Source organism: Dasypus novemcinctus, chromosome 21 (genome assembly GCF_030445035.2).
Source record: "Dasypus novemcinctus isolate mDasNov1 chromosome 21, mDasNov1.1.hap2, whole genome shotgun sequence".
Lineage (NCBI taxonomy): Eukaryota > Metazoa > Chordata > Mammalia > Cingulata > Dasypodidae > Dasypus > Dasypus novemcinctus.
Window position 1 is genome coordinate 6,366,086 of NC_080693.1, and position 12,748 is coordinate 6,378,833.

Genomic DNA, 12,748 nt, shown 5'->3' on the forward strand with positions numbered 1-12,748 from the left:
GGCTCTAACAGTTTGTTTGGGTGGCTGATTGAAACATGGGTTAAAAGATAGTCTAGCATGAGTGAGGTTGAGACAGCTGATTTGCCCTGGTACACAGTAGAAGAGGGAATTCAAAGTTTAAGGAGATTGGAATGCTAGAATGGATTTACCATTAGAGATGCCTACCTATCCCAGGAATGTCCAGAGGACACAACTTTAACCAGGATTTTGAGGATTTAATTTGTATGAGTAACTCCATCTTCCCTGAAGAGCTCTGTGGTTGTTCTTCTCTGTAGTCCAGAAATTACTGTAGGGAGGGTTGTGGTGGAATTAGAATCCATAAACATAGGGATTATTGGATGTCAATCTGGTAAAAGTCAAGTATCAGCAGTTAATCCCCAAAATCAAGGTGGGTGTGGCTACCTCAATGAAAGGAAGATTCAGAAAAGCACTCAAAATAGTCTGAGTCATATAGAGTTATGGCATTGGCTAATACATCATGGGGTTCCTAGCAGTGAAATAGATGGGCAGTCTATTAAATTTCTTCAGGATCTGTATAAATGGAAGAGTTCTGGGTTGAGTGAACAAAACTCTAATTCAAATTACAGATGCAGAGAACCAAGGCCCCTTTATCAGCTCCCAGACTTGAGAAAGTTTACAGACCCAGAGCCCCTTGAATGAGGAGAAGGTCGGGTCTCCTTGGGGAAGGATCCTGTTAAACTGCCCAAAATTTATACTCTTAATCTTCCTCCTACCTTTCCCCAAGGAGATCTATGGCCTTTTACCAGAGTAACTGTGCACTAGGGAAAAGGAAATGATCAGACGTTTCAGGGATTATTAGACACTGGCTCAGAAGTGACATTAATTCCAGGAGACCCAAAATGTCACTGTGGTCCACCAGTTAGCGTAGGGGCTTATGGAGCTCAGGTGATTAATGGAGTTTTAGCTCAAGTCACAGTTGGTCCAGTGGATCCCTGGACCCATTCTGTGGTTATTTCCCCCATTCCAGAATGCATAATTGGAATAGACAAACTCAGTAACTGGCAGAATCCCCCCACTTTGGATCCCTGACTTGTGGAGTGAGGGCTATTATGGTTGGAAAAGCCAAGTGGAAGCCACTAGAACTGCCCCTGCCTGGCAAAATAGTAAACCAAAAGCAATACCAGAATCCTGGAGGGACTGCAGAAATTAGTGCCACCATCAAGGATTTGAAGGATGCAGGGGTGGTGATTCCCACCACATCCCCATTCAATTCTCCTATTTGGCCTGTACAGAAAAAGGTGGATCTTGTAGGATGACAGTAGATTATTGTACACTTAACCAGGTGGTGACTCCAATTGCAGCTACAGTCCCAGATGTAGTATCATTGATTGAGCAAATCAACACATTCCCTGGTACCTGGTATGCAGCTATTGATTTGGCAAATGCTTTTTTTCTCAATTGCTATTAATAAGGACCACCAGAGACAGTTTGCTTTCAACTGGCAAGGCCAGCAGTATACATTCACTGTGCTGCCTCAGGGATATATCAACTCTCCAGCCCTATGTCATAATATTGTCCACAGGGATCTTGATTGTCTCTCCCTCCCACAAGCCATCACATTTGCCCATTATATTGATATCATGTTGATAGGATGTAGTGAGCAAGAAGTAGCAAAGACTCTAGACTTATTAGGCATTTGCATGAGACAGGATGGGAGATAAATCCAACTAAAATATAAGGTCCTTCCACCTCAGTGAAATTTCTAGGTGTCCAGTGGTGTGGGCATGTCAAGATAGTCCTTCTAAAGTGAAGGATAAGCTGTTGCATCTGGCTCCCCCTATGACCAAAAAAGAGGCACAACGCTTAGTTGGTCTCTTTGGATTTTGGAGACAACACATTCCTCATTTGGATGTCCTACTCAGACCCATTTACCAGGTGACCAGAAAAGCTGCTACTTTCGATTGGAGACTGGAACAAGAAGAGGCTCTGCGTCAGGTCCAGGCTGCTGTGCAAGCTGCACTACCACTTGTGCCATATGATCCAGCAGATGCAATGGTGCTGGAAGCGTCGGTGATAAATAAGATGCTGTCTGGAGCCTTTGGCCGGTCCCTATAGGAGAATCACAATGAAGACCCTTAGGATTTTGGAGCTAAGCCATGCCATTCTCTGCAGATAACTACTTTCCTTTTGAGAAACAGCTTTTGGTCTGCTACTGGGCCTTAGTAGAGACTGAATGCTTAACCACGGGCCATCAGGTTACCATGAGACCTGAGTTGCCTATCATGAGCTGGGTATTGTGTGATCCACTAAACCATAAAGTTGGGCATGCACAACAGCACTCCAAAATAAAGTGGCTCAAGCAGGTCCTGCAGGCAGTAGTAAGTTACACGAGGAAGTCACCACCCCTGCCATGTTACCTTCTCTTTCCCAGCCCACAGCTTTGGCCTCTTGTGGAGTCTCTTACAATCAGTTGACTGAGGAAGAGAAAACTTAGGCCTGGTTTACAGATGATTCTGCTTGGTATACAGGTACCATCCAAAGTGGACAGCTGCAGCACTGCAGGCCCATTCTGGGACATCCCTGAAGGATAGTGGTGAGGGCAAATCCTCCCAGTGGGCAGAGCTTCAAGCAGTGTACCTGGTTGTTCATTTTGCTTGGAGGAAGAAATGGCCAGAGGTGCATTTGTACACTGATTCATGGACTGTTGCCAACAGTCTGGCTGGATGGTCAGGGATTTGGTAGGAATATGATTGGAAAATGGTGACAAGGAGGTCTGGGGAAGAGGTATGTGGATTGACCTTTTTGAGTGGGCAAAAAACATGAAAATTTTTATGTCCCACATGAATGCTCACCAGAGGGTAAAAGCAGCAAAGATTTTAATAAGCGAATAAGGTGACCCACTCTGTAGCTAATGCTCAGCCTCTTTCCCCAGTCACTCCTGTCATTGCTCAGTGGGTTCATGAACAAAGTGGCTGTGGAAGTAGGGATGGGCTCAGCAGCATGGACTTCCCCTTACCAAGGCTGACTTGGCTACAGCCACTGCTGAGTGCTCAATCTGCCAACAGCAGAGACCCACACTCAGCCCCTAATATGGCGCCATTCCTTGAGGTGACCCGCCTGCTACCTGGTGGCAGATTGACTACATTGGACCACTTCCACCATGTAAGGGGCAGAAATTTGTTTTAACTGGAAAAGACACATACTCTGGATATGGGTTTGCATTTCCTGCATGCAATGCTTCTTCCAAAACTACCATCCATGGACTTACCAAATGTCTTATCTATTGCCATGGCATTCCACACAGCATTGCTTCCAATCAAGGAACCCATTTCACAGCAAATAATGTGTGGGAATGGGCACATGCCCATGGAATTCACTGGTCTTATCATATTCCTCATCACCCTGAAGCAGCTGGATTGATAGAATGGTGGAATGGCCTTTTGAAGACTCAATTATGGTGCTAACTAGGTGGCAATACCTTGCAGGGCTGGGGCAATGTTCTCCAGGAGACTGTGTATGCTTTAAATCAGTGTCCACTCCACAGTGTTATTTCTCCCATAACCAGGATCTATGGGCGGCCCAGGAATCAAGGGGTGGAAATGGGAGTGGTACCACTCACTATTACCCCTAGTGACCCACTAGGAAAATTTTTGCTTTCTGTCCCTGCAACCTCAGACTCTGCTGGTCTATGAGTTTTACTCCCAAAAGGAGGAGTGCTGCACCAGAGAACACAACAATGATTCCACTGAACTGGAAGTTAAAATTGCCACCTGACCACTTTGGGCTCCTCTTATCTCTGAATCAACAGTCAAATAAGGGAATTACTGTACTGCCTGGGATGATTGATCCTGACTATCAAGGGGAAATAGGACTGCATCTACATAATGGGGGTAAAGAAGAGTTTGCCTGGAATACAGGAGATCCTCTAGGGCATCTCCTAGTCCTGCCATGTCTATGATTAAAGCCAATGGAAAACTGCAATGACCCAATCCAAGCAGGACTAACAATGGCCCACAATCTTCAGAATGCAAGTTTGGGTCACCCCACAAAGCAAAGAACCACAGCCAGCTGAAGTGCTTGCTGAGGGTAATGGAAACATGGAAGGGGTGGTGAAAGAAGGTAGTGATAAATATGAACTTCAGCCACATGACCGGTTTCAGAAATGAGGACTATAATGGTCATGAATCTTTCTTCCTTGTTTCATTATGATGATAGTGTATGTACACAAAGTGAATTTCTTTGTCTTCTTCCCCAAAATTTCCCCTTATCATATAACAAGTTGTATCCATTTCATTTGAGGATGTCAAGAACTTGCAACCTATTCTGTATGGAGTTAATGCATTTCTGGTTGTACACAGGAGAATTGAACATTGTTAGGCGGAAATCTATATATAAATATATATATGCATGTCTGTTATTGTTTTTACGTAGAGACTAAGTATAGTTTTAAGGTAATGTGTATGGTTGCTGAGTTGACAAGGGGTGGGCTGTGATGGTTAGGCTATTGTGTCAACCTGGCCAGGTAATTGTGCCCAGTTGTTTGGTCAGGGGAACACGGGGTTGACTGTAGTGCAGGGACATCTGTGAACGTTAGTCACCATTGACTTTACTGCAGTGGTAAATCCTAGATAGCTGGTTATAATTACATCAATAAGGGAGATTGCCATCAGCAGTGTGTGACACTTAACCCAATCAGTTGAATCCCTTAAAAAGAGAAGAGATTCCAGCATTGAGAGAGAATTTCCCAGCTTGTCTTTGGACAGCCAACATCTCCCGGAACTCATCAAGTACCTTCACTGGACTTTCATCAAAGCTCCTGGCTGCAGTCTGCCTGTGGAACCTGGACTTGTGCATCCCCATGGCTGCGTGAGAGACTCTGATAAATTTTGTACTATCAACAGATATCCCTTGCTGATTCTGTTTCCCTAGAGGACCCAGACTCATACAGCTAGTAAATGTATGGAAATAAGCTAATATGACATTTACAATTACAGGTAAAACTGCTATAGACAGCTGCTAGAATCCTATGGGAAGTAAAGTCCTTTTCCAAGGACACAATGGAGGGTTCTTAAGAGGGAGTGGGCTGAGTAGGAAAGGTCTCATTGTCTAGTGGTGTATGTGCCATTTTTATAGATATAACTACCAGTCATTTGTTGATGAATGAATCTATCAGTGTTTGATTAACCATTAAGGAATTCCACAATATATATATGTGCTATACTTAGGTAGGTAGATCAATAGATATAGATAAACATAAATGGAGATGTATATATTGATATTGCATGCAGACAATGCGTTTCTTTTTAATAGATATTATATGCCTTCATTTCTAAATTCCTAGCAATTTAAAGAAAATTATTGATTTACTAAAAGCTTTTTAGTAAAAATATAAATGATATATCTTTACGATACTTTTACCTTTTAAAAACGTAAAAATGTGACAATTCAGTTAGCAGAAGATGAACATTATATTATCATTCTCTAGACAAATAATTAGTACAGTTAGGTGGAATTTTATTCTACTGCAAACAATCTAACCTGGGGTACATTTGTCCTATTGCTGATTTGGCCAGGGAGGGTGTGTGACCTGCTCATTTCTTTAGAGAGCTGTTACAAGTTCTGGTTTTTTGGTTGCCATCTTTTGAAATCAGACCATGAAAACATGCATTTCACTGCTTATTTTATTAAATTCTATTAAATAATAAAAATGGAACATAAAAACTCATTTTTTAAAATTTTCATTACTAAAACATGTTATAATGAATATAAAAAATGTGCAGCAAGTAATAGCAGATATTTTAAAAACACCTGTCTGCCCTAACAATTTAAATACTTTCTAAAATTCTTAATGGTTTTATTAGGTGGGAGGTCTTATTGGATACATAATGCCAAAGACTGTTTCTCCTACTGAATTTTAAAGGTAATTTAAAGAGTAAGATTCAATTCAAAGCACACAAACAAATTCCAGTATTGCCTTTGACACCCAATACAGGCAATATTGACAATATTCAAACAAATATGAAGGATCTCAAATCCGTAGAAATTTAGATGATAATTCAAAATCCGTAGAAATTTAGATGATAATGTAATTCAAATTTTATAATTAGTATTAAATCTTATAACTTATTTTCTCCCTTTCTGTAAGATTCCTGATCCATTTGGTAAGAAATAATATTTTCTTCTCTGTGCAAAAAAAAAAAAAAAAAAAAACCAAATGTGATTTTATGACATTTATTTCTGATTCCCATATTTGATTTCGTTCCAGGTATCTGAAAGAACTTCAGGAGGTAATAAAACACAAATTTTCAGAGCAGTTTATTAACTGCTCTATCTTTACTAGCATGTTTTAAATGAACTCCCAGTAGGCGCTGTCTTTTTATCTACTCCTTTCACTTAGAAGGGACCACTTTTCCCTAGTGTTACAAAATCTTCACGTAACTTGAAGTATTTGGATAAGCAACTTCACATTTACCGCGCTATGCCTGAGATTTATTCATAGAGATTTTCTGTTTTGTTTTTTTGCTTTTTGTTTTAATTAACCATTGCTCTGCGGGCCAGAGAGCAGCTGAGCAGCCGCCCGCACCACGCGGCGGGTGCCAGCGCAGTGCGGGCCGCGGCCAGGGGCGGCGGTAGTGAGGCCGCGCTGCGCTCCAGCCGCTCCTCCCGCCAGGTTCCTCTGCTCCCGAGGACCGTGGCTCCCGGGACTCTGCCCGCCCGCCGCCGCGCAGGTGCGCGCCCCAGCCGCCTTTGCCAAACCAGGACAGTGACCTCCCAGCGATTTCCAAAGCATCTGGCCATTTTATTAAGTATGATCCCCAATTTGGGCCTTGTTCTAATGATCTCAATGGAACGTTGATAAAACACTCCCATCGCCGCCATCGATTTCTTTTTTTATCAGTTGATTAGATCTGGTCAGTTCTTTTGATCCTTTATTTTTTATTTTGGTTCCTTTCTCGAAGTGAGATTCTGTACGTGGCTGTTATAGCTCTTTTAAGACCCTTGGAGTGGGGTTACAACGGAATAAATAAAGGGTAAAACGTAAAATATTAACATTGTAGGAGAAACAATAAGCATCAAACTTATTCAAGCTAAAAACGTTCATAAAATTAAAAGTGAAGGATGGAGATGTGCTTCAAGTAGATGGGCACTGGACTCCCACATGCGAGGTCCTGGGTTCCATCCTGGTGCTTCCTAAAAAAAAGAAGGTGAGCAGGCAGAAGAGGGAGCCATGGGGGGGTGGGGGTGGGAGGGGAATTTAAATGCATTATCTTTAATCTGATAGGAAGCATCTCCAAAACAAAACAAAAACAACCATTCTATTTCTGGAGGTTGGTATATTACTATAGAACCAACTCTCATTCATATAATCACTATAAACTCTAGAAAATATGAATGCCTAACTGAGGGCAGTGCAGAGCAATGATCAAATAAATAGATTTATTGAGAGTGTTGACACTTGGAGGGATGAGATATCAATAAAGATTCTCCCAGCTTTAAATCTTGCATTCTGATGGCAGAGGTGAACCTACACCATGTGAAGAAACTGCATTGAAGGTATTGATACCATTTCACATTATTTACCAATATAAGACAAAGTATACACAGGACCTTTCTGTGGATAAGAAGGACTATTTGAAATGTATTCAAACTGTTTGCATTGATAATAAATTTAAAATAATATGTATATAGATATATGATATATATGATAGAGATAGAGCTATAAATATAGGTATAGATATAGGTATATAGATATAAATAAAACACAAACCAAAACCTGCTGTGGCTATACTGCTGCATTTTAGTTTGCTAAACTGCTCAGGCAGATACCATAAAATGGGGTTGGCCATTAAAAATAGAAATTTATTAGTTCACAAGCTTGCAGTTTTGAGGCTGAGAAAAATGTCCAAATCAAAGTATCGAGAGATATTTTCTCCGGGAAGCCAGGCTGCCTGTAGTCCTAGACACTGTCATGAACAAGACACATGCTAGCAGCCGCTGGTCTCCCCCTTCTCTTCCAGGTTTAATTCCTTCCAGTTTTTTTTTTTTTTTTTAAAGATTTATTTATTTAATTTCCCCCCCTCCCCCGGTTGTCTGTTCTTGGTGTCTATTTGCTGCGTCTTGTTTCTTTGTCCGCTTCTGTTGTCGTCAGCAGCACGGGAAGTGTGGGCGGCGCCATTCCTGGGCAGGCTGCTCTTTCTTTTCACGCTGGGCGGCTTTCCTCACGGGCGCACTCCTTGCGCGGGGCTCCCCCACGCGGAGGACACCCTTGCGTGGCACAGCACTCCTTGCGCGCATCAGCACTGCGCATGGCCAGCTCCACACGGGTCAAGGAGGCCCGGGGTTTGAACCGCAGACCTCCCATATGGTAGACGGACGCCCTAACCACTGGGCCAAAGTCCGTTTCCCTCCTTCCAGTTTTTTTATTCTGTTGTTTTTCTCCTTTAATTCCATATTCATCCTGTTTATAAAGGTTTCCTTTAAAAGGATTAAGACTCACATTGGACCATGCCCGAACTGAAGCAATCTAATCAAAATATCCTATTTACAGCAGGTTCACACACCGAGGAATGGATTAGCTTTAAGAACATGATTTTCTGGGGTACAGACAATTTGAAAACGTCAAAGGCCACATTCTTTTTAAACAGTGTACACCTGAAGGCAATATGTATGGCTCAATATTAAGGTTATTTTGCATCATGATATACAAACAATGCTAAATTTTTATTCACCTATTGTCATGGCTTCCAAATATATAATGCCTAACATGTTATATCATAAAGTATAACACAATGTAACCAAAATTATACCTGGATATGTAGAAAAAATTCAGCCAATGTAATCATCATGAGATAGTCATCAGCAAAGGTATAAAAGTTTTGAACAGTATAGGTGACTAAATCCTAATGGTGTAGAAAGTGCATTCAAGTGTGTTGAGTAGTTTGAAATAAAAAAAAGGGTGTTGTCTAATTACAGTTGAATTAAACTGGAAATCAATAACAGAATGGTACATAGCACCTCTAAGAAACATATTGAGCCTTTTTGCTTTCCTAACACAATAAAAATGAACCACCTATACCATAATTGTGAAGACTGAATAGCTATTGTAGTGCTTCCTAATACGTATGCACTTTGTGCTTGGTACTAGTCCGAACGGTTACACATTCCAGTTAGTCCTACCTTCAAATGGCACATGAGGGTGGACACTGTCGTTAATGTGCTAACCTGTTGAGCTACTGAGTCATCAGAGATAAAGCAACGTGATGAGGATCATCCAGCTCACAGGCCACTGGACTCAGCTTTGGCACCAGGCTCATAGCTTTGGATAATTTCAGAAAGACTGTCATTCCTTACAATACTATGAGTTGTTTTGACTAATGAATATCACTCCATTCCTGAGAGGAAAACCCTCTGGATGAACAGGAAACCTCAGTCCTGGGACTGGGCTGAGGCCAGGGTCTGGGTCTTCTCTGTTCCTTGGTCACTAAGATCCACAGGCATTTCACCCTAAGAGCACTGGGAATATTAGGGGAGCTGTGATTTTCTGATTATCCATTTAATCTACACAATTTTCTATGTTCAAATACACTGATATATCTTATAGACAAGCGCTGTTCATGGACAGATATTAATTGGGCCCTGTTCCCTAACCATCTAGAGCCAATTATCTCTTTGGAATTACCTGTGGGCACTGGCTACTACTGGTGCCAAAGCCTGGGCTCTCGGGGTTTTCTATGATGCCAATGGAGACTCCCATATGGATATAAAACTTAACATGAAAGCTCTTGGTACAATAGAAAGCTTCCAGACAGGACATTGGTCATCTCTACCAACTATGCCTGCTCATCCTTGCTCCCAGGTAAAGCATCAGTGGACCCTTATCAGAAATCTTGACGTGTCCATCCAGTGTCAGTAATAAAATTAACTTTTGAGACTTTGTTGTTATTAACTTTTTTTCTCTCTTCTTTCCCTTCCTTCCAAGAATCACCTGCACTTCACTGCTTAGTTGATTTTTGAGAGAAACTGTCAAGAGGACTATGACAAAAAAATATATGTATAAATATAAAAGGCTCTCAGCCAATGAGACAAATCTCTTCTTTTGCATTCATTGAAATAAACTCAGTTCAAGCAGTTTTAGCAGAATTCAGAGCTGTTCATGGAAGCAAAGAGTGAGCTGGTTGCAGCACCAGATGGAGTTGGGGCAGGAGCAGCTGTGTACACTGACCAGAGTTTCAGTAAGCAGAATGCTAATGTAAATTTATACTTAAACAGATCTAATTCTGATGGGGTGTGTTTTACATAAAAAGACTATGAACAATGGTTTATGTGTATTATTACAAATTAATTAATTTTAATAATTATTTCATATTATTTTCTCTTTACTGAGCACTCTACTAGATGCAGTCAGTAGTATGTAGTGAATGTCATAAAAATAAATTGTGCAAATGACCCCTTATACTTCAGGTGTAATTCTAGGACTTTCTCATAGCATATCATGAAAATCATATAAGCATTGTTTGTAATTGAGTTCCACAGCTTCCAGACAACTGCTTGCACATAATTCACCCTAAAATATCTTTTAAGTTAGATATTATAAATAAATATTACAAGGATGTCTCAACCAATAGATAAATTAATATAATAATTTTCAAAATATATCTTCAAAATCTTTAAGACTTTTTTTTGTTTTGTTTTTTTAAAGATTTATTTTTATTTATTTAATTCCCCTCCCCTCCCCTCCCCCGGTTGTCTGTTTTCTGTGTCTTTTTGCTGCGTCTTGTTTCTTTGTCCGCTTCTGTTGTCGTCAGTGGCACGGGAAGTGTGGGCAGCGCCATTCCTCGGCAGGCTGCTCCCTCCTTCGCGCTGGGCGGCTCTCCTTATGGGTGCACTCCTTGCGCGTGGGGCTCCCCTACGCGGGGGACACCCCTGTGTAGCACGCCACTCCTTGCGTGCATCAGCACTGCGCATGGGCCAGCTCCACACAGGTCAAGGAGGCCCGGGGCTTGAACCGCGGGCCTCCCATGTGGTAGACGGATGCCCTAACCACTGGGCCAAAGTCTGTTTCCCCAAAGTCTTTAAGACTTTGTAGAAAAGATTAAAAAATCATTTTGTTTTTACAAGTTGATATATAGGAACACTTGTACAATAATCCAGTTAGCCCAGAACAGAGTTATCCTCCTGTAACCTGCATACTATTTAAGAAAAGTCTTAGTTAAGAACCTGTATTTACATGTGTATAATCTTTTATGATGTCATACTTCTTTTAAAAGAAAATTGTGTTATCAAATTCAGAGTGCTGCCTTTCCTATACTTCTCTGTTTGCTTCTGAACAAAATAAGAGTAATATGAATTTGAGATGGGAGATATGTAGTGCCCAACCTCCCCCCTTTTAACAATTTATTACTTATTGGTTTATTTTTTATTAACATTGCTACCATTATGAGAATATCTAATTACTTCCACAAATGTTTAATTCATGAATTAGGTATTTTTACAACTTCTATAGAAAAGGAAATTGAGAGTCAAAAATATATATGAAGCTCTCATACACAGTAAATAAATGGCCAAGTCAAGATACAAAATATATCTTCTCCTGTAGTCTGCAAACATTTAACTCTGCTCTGCTGACACATAAATTCAAGCTAGAAATGTACAACTAATTGGTGACTGTGAAATAATAAAATATGTTCCCTCTGTGTTCCAACTGTGAAATCTTGTTGAATTTTTGCAATACAATAGAAGAAGCCTAGTAAGTAATTTAGTAAGGAAAAAAATTAAGCAATTATTTTTAAGATCTCAACTTCTATGTGAAGCTGACTTAAATAGGTTAGAACTTCTTATAAATAGTGAAGTTAGCTATTTTTAATCAGAGGCATCATACAATGCTTTCAGTAAGTTTTCAGTAAAATTGGTATAAAGCAAGAACAACAACTCCTTATTGAAGTAGTATTTTGAAGAATTCTGAAATAAAGAAGAGCAGAGACAGAAAGCTTTTATTCTTGAGCTCAGGAGGTCAGTCTGAAAGTGGCAGGTGTGCTGCCTTCTTACAGTGAGCAGAGCTTCTCTAGAAGTAGTTACATTTGTCAGGAGAAAAAGGATCACAGAGCAGGAAGGTGAAGTGCATTAGCCCTGAGGGTTAGAGAGGCTGGGTAAGCAAGTCTGAAAGGCACATTCTGCGGGTTCAAGGCAGCAAGGAAAGCCATTCCCATTTCAATGGCATGAGTTAAAATATGACTCAAAGCTGAAGGAAACATTCAGCACTTGAGGGTTAAGCAAGGGTTTCACTAAGGGTGATTGTGAAAAGAAAGTTTATGAAGGACTCAGGTGTGAGTGTAACATCCATTAATGACCTACACATCAAGCAATGTCTTTCTGTATCAGCTATTTCAAGTTCTGAAATATGTTCAGGCTTTATAGGAAAAGATAATAGTATGTGACACAAAACAAGAATGAAAATACTAAATTTAGTGACTCTGATATTATTAATAAATAAATAATTTTCCTTACAGGTAATATCACCTATCGAAAGTAACAAGTGATTATTTTGAACAGAGAACACTAAGTACCTACATACATTCAAGGAATACATGGAGAAGCATGAGAAATGTATGATGGTATTTAATGGAAGCAGTTTAGTGGTCATGGAATGGATTATAATTGATTATAATGTTTTGATAAGCCCTGAATAAATAGTACCCTTTGATCTCTACTCAGATTCTACAAGGTCATTATATTATCGTAAATATTAACATTCCTGGAACACAACTAATGACAGAGCAATGCATAGAAC

General features: G+C 40.4%; 1 long non-coding RNA gene across 1 annotated transcript in view; it reads left to right on the forward strand.

Annotated features, from left to right (window-relative positions):
- LOC131274934 (uncharacterized) overlaps nucleotides 1–12,748 on the forward strand; it is a 681,981-nt gene that overhangs the window by 80,088 nt on the left and 589,145 nt on the right. The gene's annotated exons all lie outside the window — the stretch shown is intronic.